This window comes from Poromitra crassiceps (genome assembly GCF_964638095.1).
Source record: "Poromitra crassiceps genome assembly, chromosome: 4".
NCBI lineage: Eukaryota > Metazoa > Chordata > Actinopteri > Beryciformes > Melamphaidae > Poromitra > Poromitra crassiceps.
In genome coordinates this window covers 50,346,587-50,356,299 of record NC_139626.1, presented here as the reverse complement: position 1 = coordinate 50,356,299, position 9,713 = coordinate 50,346,587, and positions in this window count along the sequence as shown.

Sequence of the window (9,713 nt, the reverse complement as noted above, 5' to 3'; positions counted from 1 at the left end):
TTTACCTGAGCTCTGCTGGTGAGAAGACAGCTTCATAACATCTTTACCTGAGCTCTGCTGGTGAGAAGACAGCTTCATAACATCTTTACCTGAGCTCTGCTGGTGAGAAGACGGCTTCATAACATCTTTACCTGAGCTCTGCTGGTGAGAAGACAGCTTCATAACATCTTGACCTGAGCTCTGCTGGTGAGAAGACAGCTTCATAACATCTTTACCTGAGCTCTGCTGGTGAGAAGACAGCTTCATAACATCTTTACCTGAGCTCTGCTGGTGAGAAGACAGCTTCATAACATCTTGACCTGAGCTCTGCTGGTGAGAAGACAGCTTCATAACATCTTTACCTGAGCTCTGCTGGTGAGAAGACGGCTTCATAACATCTTTACCTGAGCTCTGCTGGAGAGAAGACGGCTTCATAACATCTTGACCTGAGCTCTGCTGGTGAGAAGACGGCTTCATAACATCTTGACCTGAGCTCTGCTGGTGAGAAGACAGCTTCATAACATCTTTACCTGAGCTCTGCTGGTGAGAAGACAGCTTCATAACATCTTTACCTGAGCTCTGCTGGTGAGAAGACAGCTTCATAACATCTTTACCTGAGCTCTGCTGGTGAGAAGACAGCTTCATAACATCTTTACCTGAGCTCTGCTGGAGAGAAGACAGCTTCATAACATCTTGACCTGAGCTCTGCTGGTGAGAAGACGGCTTCATAACATCTTGACCTGAGCTCTGCTGGTGAGAAGACGGCTTCATAACATCTTTACCTGAGCTCTGCTGGTGAGAAGACAGCTTCATAACATCTTTACCTGAGCTCTGCTGGTGAGAAGACAGCTTCGTAACATCTTTACATGAGCTCTGCTGGTGAGAAGACAGCTTCATAACTAGAGCTGGGTATTGGTTAAAATTTCAAGAATCGATTCGATTCCGATTCACAAGGTTGCAAATCGATTAATTTCGATTCGATTCGATTCGATTCGATTCGATTCGATTCCGATTCGATCAATTTTCAATATTGGATTTGGTTAGTGATACCAAAACGTGGTTTTTGAGCTGTACCCTGAATTACATGACTGTCCAGTTATGTAACACAGGGGTTTCCAACCAGCCAAGTAGATACATCGGGGAAAAAAGTTGCAGACCTGTTGTCAATTTTAATGGTTTTAGTTACACATATATTTACTCACCACGTGGTGACAAAGGGTAAATAACAGCCTTTTCATCTGTCAATAAAGACACTTTCACAATTATGCACAGTGATTTGATTTCAGCCTATATAATTTCTAAAAGTAGATATTAATAATGATCAAACATTTCCATTCATGTAGCCTACAGTATTTATGTTTTTGTTTCAACTACAAACATAATTAAACGTCAACTTGAAACTATGTTTCAACTACCACACACAGCACAATATTTTAGCCTGTTTAGTAAAAAAAAAAAAAAAAAAAATTTAATAAAAAAAAAAATCGATCTCTGGACATATGAATCGATAATCGAGGATTAAAATGAAAATCGATTAAAAATCGGAGAATCGATTTTTTTAACCCAGCCCTATTCATAACATCTTTACATGAGCTCTGCTGGTGAGAAGACAGCTTCATAACATATTTACCTGAGCTCTGCTGGTGAGAAGACAGCTTCATAACATCTTTACCTGAGCTCTGCTGGTGAGAAGACAGCTTCATAACATCTTGACCTGAGCTCTGCTGGTGAGAAGACGGCTTCATAACATCTTTACCTGAGCTCTGCTGGTGAGAAGACGGCTTCATAACATCTTTACCTGAGCTCTGCTGGTGAGAAGACAGCTTCATAACATCTTTACCTGAGCTCTGCTGGTGAGAAGACAGCTTCATAACATATTTACCTGAGCTCTGCTGGTGAGAAGACAGCTTCATAACATCTTGACCTGAGCTCTGCTGGTGAGAAGACAGCTTCATAACATCTTTACCTGAGCTCTGCTGGTGAGAAGACAGCTTCATAACATATTTACCTGAGCTCTGCTGGTGAGAAGACAGCTTCATAACATCTTTACCTGAGCTCTGCTGGTGAGAAGACAAACCAAACCAGTCTCTTTGCGACCCCAGGGCGTGTTGTTAAGTGCAGCAGGGGGCGGAGTAATGGCTAGCGAGCGTGTCCCGTGACCAGAAGGTCGCAGGGTCCCGAAGCCACAGCCAGCGCGCATTCATCATGTGTCCTGTCCAAGTGTCCTTGAGCAAAATGCTGAACACTTCAGTGCTTGGGGGGGTTTGTAGTAGACATGGGTGAAAAATGAACTTTTGCTGCACACCAGTTGTACAGCCCCCATGATAGCCTTTAGCACTTTTTCTCTTTTCTGCTCGATTCATAGCGGTCTGGACGCGAGCCTATATCCATCGGCAGGTAGTTTGGAGAGATCCTGTTCAAGCAACGTGATTGGATGGTCGATGTAGGCGGGACAAACTTGCTTATGATGAGCGTTACAGAGCGACGACGACTGTACCAAAATGGCAGCCGGCAAAGGAATAGAGCTCAACGACTTTTTGTGACGTTTCCCACCCCGGAAGTAAATTCCCCATTTATTTTGTCCATAGATCTTTAGAAAAATCCTTATTTAACTAGTTTTAAGGCTGGAACCAAGCCAACCCGTGACCTACAGAATCGTGAGTGACCATAAAACATTCGGTTTGGGGGTACGGTGGTGCAGTGGTAAGCGCTGTCGCCTCACAGCTCGAAGGTCCTGGGTTCGATTCCCACCTGGGACGCTGTGAGCGCTGAAGGAATGCGTGCCCGTCCGCATGTCCTCGAGTGCCCAGCGCCCGGGTGGGGTCGTCAAAAGGGCCTTTCTGTGTGGAGTTTGCATGTTCTCCCCGTGCCTCCCGGGGGTTTCCTTCATATAGGAACCCCCTTCATCAAAACATGCAATATCCTGGTTGCTAATGTGGTTCCTCCTCTGGTCGTTAAGGGCGCTTGTTCAGAGGGAGGGGAACTGGTTGGAATAGCGTGATGCTATGTCCTACCGGTGAAGCTCCCTCTGTCAGGTGAAAAGAAGCGGCTGGCTAACTGCCCATGTCTCGGAGGAAGCATGGAGCCAGTTTCGGCTCTCCCCAGATCGGCAAAGAGTGGAGTAGCAACCAGGATAAATAAATTAAATTAGCACTAAAGGGGGATAAGAAAATGGGATAAAAAATCGGGAAAAAAATGTTTTTAAATTAAATTAAAAACATTCGGTTTGAGCAAGAACAAAAAATAACCCCCCCGCCTTGTTATTTTATTGCTTTTCAGTAGGTTCAGTAGGTCTCGGGTTGGCTTGGTTCCAGCCTTAAAACTCGTTATACGAGGGATCAGCCCAGCAGCATTTTTGTAAACAAACCGCGTCACTGCGGGTGGAAACGGCAATGGAACCCGATGGAGCCAGCCTTGAGTGCTCACTCTAGCCCCAGCAGTGCCGTGTGAAATTTAAAAACTGCGACAGTTCACACAACTTTAACATGACGTGCATATATTATACATCAAACTCTTGAACTACTTCTGCTCTCACTCAGAATGTCAAAATATAAGCGATGTGATGTATAGTTTTTGAGATGTTAACGTTTCTTTGGCACAACTCATACTACTGTAGTTAAAGGAACACTCCGCCCATTTTCAACCAGCTTTGTATCATTAGAACATCAGTAGTATATCAGAAAACTGTAAACGGTTTTGAAGTCTGTCATTTAATTTGACAGTTATTGAGTGTTAAAGTGTGGACCAGTGACATCACTGGTCCACACTAACTCAAATTAATAACTCATTAACTCAAATCAACTCTCAATAACTGTCAAACTATTCATCATTCATCTAGTTTGACAGAAATTGAATGAGGAATGAATGGGGAACTTAGTTTCGGGGCGGGAGACGTCACGAAAAGTCACGTGACTGTTGAGCTCGATTGGATGATAATTACTGTAGCTTAGATTAGTTAGATTTGTGATTTCATCACTGCTTAAAAAGTGCATGTCATCGATGAATTAAAACAGGACGTCATCAGCACATTAGCACGGTTAAAAGCTGGGAAGGGAACGGTGCCTGCTGTCGCTCGGAGGCATTTCCAAGATGACATCAATCTGCTTTGCGGACTGTGATTGGTCAAGGATTTGGATCATTTCGAACACGGGTCTCCGCGGTGGTAGGCGAGTCCTTTCACACCAACACGCCCCACATGTCGACTTTGATTTGTACTTCATAGTTTATCATTTGAGAATGTTCTGCTCCATCGTCTGCTGTTGCTGTGATCACTGCATGCACAAAGACGAATTCCTCGTTTGTACTTTAACATGATTACTCATTATGGCTATTAACATTATCTTGAATCTTGAATCTGGAATGATCCCCCCGGAGACGTTTTTTTTTTTGCAACGCTATTTAGTTCACAAGTCAGTTCAGTGAAACTGTCTTTAATGAGCCTTTATAAATGTAAGAATGACCCTCATTCTCTGCCAGTGTGAATGAATAGGGAGTGTTGTCCACCTGTTCCCCGAGGCGGCGTCTAGTGAGCTCAGACCTCCATCATCCTCTGATGATTTCACGCAAGCTGGATTAGATTTTAAACCTGTGACTCTCCCATCTGTGATTCATGCTAGAGCTCCAGGGGATGTGTGTGTGCGTGTGTGTGTGTGTGTGTGTGTGCGTGTGTGTGTGTGTGTGTGTGTGTGTGTGTGCGTGTGTGTGTGTGTGTGTGTGTGTGCGTGTGTGTGTACGTGTGTGTGTGTGTGTGTGTGTGTGTTTGTGTGTGTGCATGCACGTGTGTGTATGTGTGTGTGTGTGTGTGTGTGGGTGGGGGTACATGCATGCATTGTGCATGTAGGCTACATATTGTGAGCGTGTGTGTGCTTTGCATTATTTTTGTGTGTGTGTGTATGTGTGTGTGTGTGTGTGTGTGTGTGTGTGTGTGTGTGTAATCTGCATGTGTGCATGTTCAAGCCTGTATTTATCTAGTCTGGAGCCGTTTCCACCTCTTCTGCTCGAACTGGAACCTGTTTACCGGATACATGTGCACCACAAAATAATGTTCCATGTAGCTAACGTTAGCTAGCTAAGAGCCTGATGACATCAGGTGATAACGTTAGAAAGTCACATAGTACATAAAACCAAACGTTGATGCAATATGGCATCGCCGCCTGTTCGTCATTGCTAGCACTGAAACAGAACATCCATCTTAACAAGTCATTTGGTCTCAGCATTCATATCTTTTTTCTTTCGTTTTTAATAAGAGCAAAGTTCTGCCAGTGAATTGAGATAACTACAGTACTTGTTTCCAATGGAGCTTCACTTGTTTCAGGACTTTTGAAGAAATGAGTGACACTATATTGAAACCGGAATGAGACAAAGCAGAATAAGACAAATCACTGCGTCATCAAGATGCAGTGATTTGTCTGCAAAATGACACTCGCTCGATTCGAGTAAGTGAAATGATCTCACCACTTTGGCCGAGTTCTTCACTTATTATTGAATCATAATAATTGAATGACTCTGTGGTCATTAAAGATCCCGTCGGCACTCTTCACAAGAGTAGGGGTGTAACCCTGGTGCTAAATTCCCAAACAGGCCTTCCTTCAATCATGGCCACCTAATCATCCCTCGTTACTTAATTGGCACATTCTGTCCTCATCTCTCCACTGTGATAGGCTGATGTGTGGTGAGCGTTCTGGTGCAAACTGGCTGCCGTGCATCACCCAGGTGGGTGCTGCTACACATCGGTGGTGGATGAGTTGAGTTCCCTCCCCCTCACCTCGCCTGATATATGAAGCACTTTGAGTGTCCTGAAAGGCGCTATATAAATCCAAATTTTAGGATTCAATAAATAGACTATAGCCTATGACGTATTAAGATGGAGATGACTGGCAGTCCATATGCCATGCGTATCTTTCTGTAGGGCACACGAGCAGAGAATTACTGCCATAGAAGTGACGGCGCTTGGGTACAATAGCTTGGTCCTTGTTTTAAAGCAGATCCCATGACCTCACCTCTCTGTCACCTCTGACAAACACCTGGGCTGAGGTTACAATGTCTCCATAACACTGGAAAGGAAGATTGCTTCCAGATATGTAAAGTACATACGCTGAAAGAACGACATGCCTTGGACACACAAACACCAACACACACGGATACAGAACTATATAACACATCCATACATCTTGCAGAAAAGACAATCTACTGTTTTTTATTGGTTGCACTTTTTTGTCCACGGTATAAAAAAAAGTATTTATTGGATTTAGAAAAAAAAAAAGTGCCTCGGAACAGGCCGGTCTGAGCACGGTTGGGTTGCGTAGAAAGCTAACTTTACTGGACTCGGCCAATCATCTTAGGTTTGGGGTAGGGAGAGGGGCCGGCCCCTCTAGTACTGTCAGCCAATCAAATTAATGCTTATCCGTTGGCTATAAATGCCCCAAAATCCATTCTACTCTCATGATGTCAAATCCATCAGCCATCATGGTGCTTTCATTTCATTTCATTTATTTGTTTATTTGAATAGGGACAGGTACACGTACATATAGTGTTCACAACATAAAATGTCAATAAACCTATGATGAGTTGTACCAAAGCATGTATAGCCCAGGGCTAGTTTGCAATGCCAGTCCCTAGATGTAACCCGACATTCCTGTAAAATAAAAATAATAATACACAAAAATACAGCAAAATACAATAAAAAGACACATATCAAAGATCAGATAGGCTACTAAACGTAATCCATACACATAATACATAATGACCTGTTAATTTATTACAATCACCTCTTATCTTCCCAGATGATTCTGTGATGATGTGAACAGAATACTATGAACTGCATTGTAGCTCATTAGATTGGGGACATTGCCATGGTCCAGGCCTTCCAATCCACCCACTCCACCCAGTTGAGATTTGGCTAGTCTCGCAGTAGCCAGTCGTAGATAAATATCTACGTCTGGTGCAGAACTCTTGAAAAGTGGTTAAGGACCGCCCCTTAAGGACTGCTCTAGCATCGTGACAGCAATTTCCTAAGTTTGACAAAATGATTAGCCAATCAGCGGCGAGGGGGACTAATGACTAGCCAATCATCGTCAATAGACAGCGCAACAGGTGGGAGTAATGCCGTTGTCTTTCACGTTGTCAAGTGCGCCAATCAGTAATAACAACGGCGGCCGCTAGAGTGCTATCGAGGCTGTTTTAAATCGATTAAAACAGATTGAAACCTCAAATTCCCCTGGGCGATTCCCCTCGTGGAAATCGGTTAGAGTGGAGGCGATGTCAGACTATCGGGGACAGGCACGCGAGAAATGATTAAACTTAAAGACTAAACAAATTTCTAAAGTATATTTTCACTTGACAAAACTTCACAGGTAGACTGATGTTTACCAAAGTCCTGATGTGCCCCCGCATCCTCCGCCCCTCCTTTGTTCCTGATCCAGTTAAGGCTTCACATTGCCTGTTAGGTCTGTTTCTGCTGCTCAACCAATCAGCAGGAAGTCCTTAATTGGACGGGGTGCGAGCAGAGCTGGCAGAGGAAGCTACAGGACACTTGAGGACTTGACTGGGAAGCTCTCAGACTCAAACTAATGAGGTAACATCACAAGGACACACATACAGTATACACTACCAATCAATAGTGATAGGTTTTTCATGTAGACACGTAGGGCCATTTTGATCTAAACACTTCTGCTTAAATGCTTAAGATTAGTTTCTTAGACAAATATAAATAGTGAAGTTGATCCTAGATGAATTTATTTCTAAAGCCAAGGGCGGCTACTTTAACGAATGGACACCACATGTCAAAGTCAAGGCCCGGGGGCCTGGGGTTTATGTGACCCGCGAGGCCCGGGGGCCTGGGGTTTATGTGACCCGCGAGGCCCCGGGGGCCTGGGGTTTATGTGACCCACGAGGCCCGGGGGCCTGGGGTTTATATGACCTGTGAGGCCCCGGGGGCCTGGGGTGTATGTGACCCGCGAGGCCCCGGGGGCCTGGGGTTTATGTGACCCGCGAGGCCCCGGGGGCCTGGGGTTTATGTGACCCGCGAGGCCCCGGGGGCCTGGGGTTTATGTGACCCGCGAGGCCCCGGGGGCCTGGGGTTTATGTGACCTGTGAGGCCCCGGGGGCCTGGGGTTTATGTGACCCGCGAGGCCCCGGGGGCCTGGGGTTTATGTGACCCGCGAGGCCCCGGGGGCCTGGGGTTTATGTGACCCGCGAGGCCCCGGGGGCCTGGGGTTTATGTGACCTGTGAGGCCCCGGGGGCCTGGGGTTTATGTGACCCGTGAGGCCCCGGGGGCCTGGGGTTTATGTGACCCGTGAGGCCCCGGGGGCCTGGGGTTTATGTGACCCGCGAGGCCCGGGGGCCTGGGGTTTATGTGACCCGCGAGGCCCCGGGGGCCTGGGGTTTATGTGACCCACGAGGCCCCGGGGGCCTGGGGTTTATGTGACCCGCGAGAGCTAGCAAGGAATACCATTTGCGCAATACAGTTGTAATTATAATGAGGTTGAATGGTTGTAGGCTACTAGTTGTCTGTTTGCCATTATATTTCCTATAATTCTGCTTTCAGAGCTAGTTATTAATTATGAAGTTATTACTAAAAAATAATAATAATAATAATCGAATCAGAGGCAATTATGTAATATGAAAATGGGTAATGTAGGCTAGATAGATTTATATTGTGTTACATTTACATGTACAACCGGCCCTTTGATGATAATGCTGATGTGGCCCGGGATGAAATTGAATGTTACATCCCAGATCTAAACTATAGTTTTGATGAAACCTCGAGCAGGGTATAGTATCTGAGGGATGTATTTTTAGCTGCAGCCAGCATAGCCCGCAGCTCTGGAAGTCACTCGGACGGTCGATCGATCCACAAAAACTGTTGGTTGGTCCTCAAAATCGATGTCACACATCTGGTCACAGCTATTGTGAATTAATTCACGTTTGTTGTGTTATTTCGATTTTGTCACTTCCAACCCAACTCTGCCTTTAACCCATTGATACCTGATGCAGCATTTGTGTGTATATCCCTCATTTGTGTGCGTATCCCTTTAAGACCGCGAACCGCGTTAACACGGTTCGCGGTCTTAAAGGGATACACACACAAATGCTGCATCAGGTATCAATGGGTTAAAGGCGTGGAAGCTCTGTTGTCTCAAGATTTCACGCCAGTCACTCCAGTCTACTCCATTAGATTGCTCTTGTCAGCTACATCATGCATCGCTTGAACTGTGAATTCCTATTCATGCCGATTTAACTTGGGACTGTAAATTGATATTTAATGCCTACTTAACACTTAGTCCTACTCGCGTATTATATTGCATATTGGACTGCACTTGCAATGTTGTGATTTTGTCCTTTAGATATTGACCGCTATGCTGCCTACGTACACTAAAACAAATTCTTTGTATGTAATCTTGCATTATTGTGGCAATAAAGTTCTGATTCTGATTTGCATAATATGCAAATTAATAAAAGGGAGACGCCAGAGAAAAAGCCTGTATTTTTGTGGGGAATGACCTCAAATCAGCGTAGCCCTTACAGTGGTGTGTGCTAGTGATGTGACGTTCGCGAACGAACCGAGTCTATTGAACGTTGCTATGAAAGAAGGGAACCGAGTCCTACTTGAGAGCCGTTCTTTTTAATGTGCCCAAATTTCACTGCCTGCGCTCCCCATGACACACACACAGGGTTGACCTCCCTGCGCTAGTCTGCTGAGCAGGGCCAGGGAGGATAGGGGCACTGGTTAATT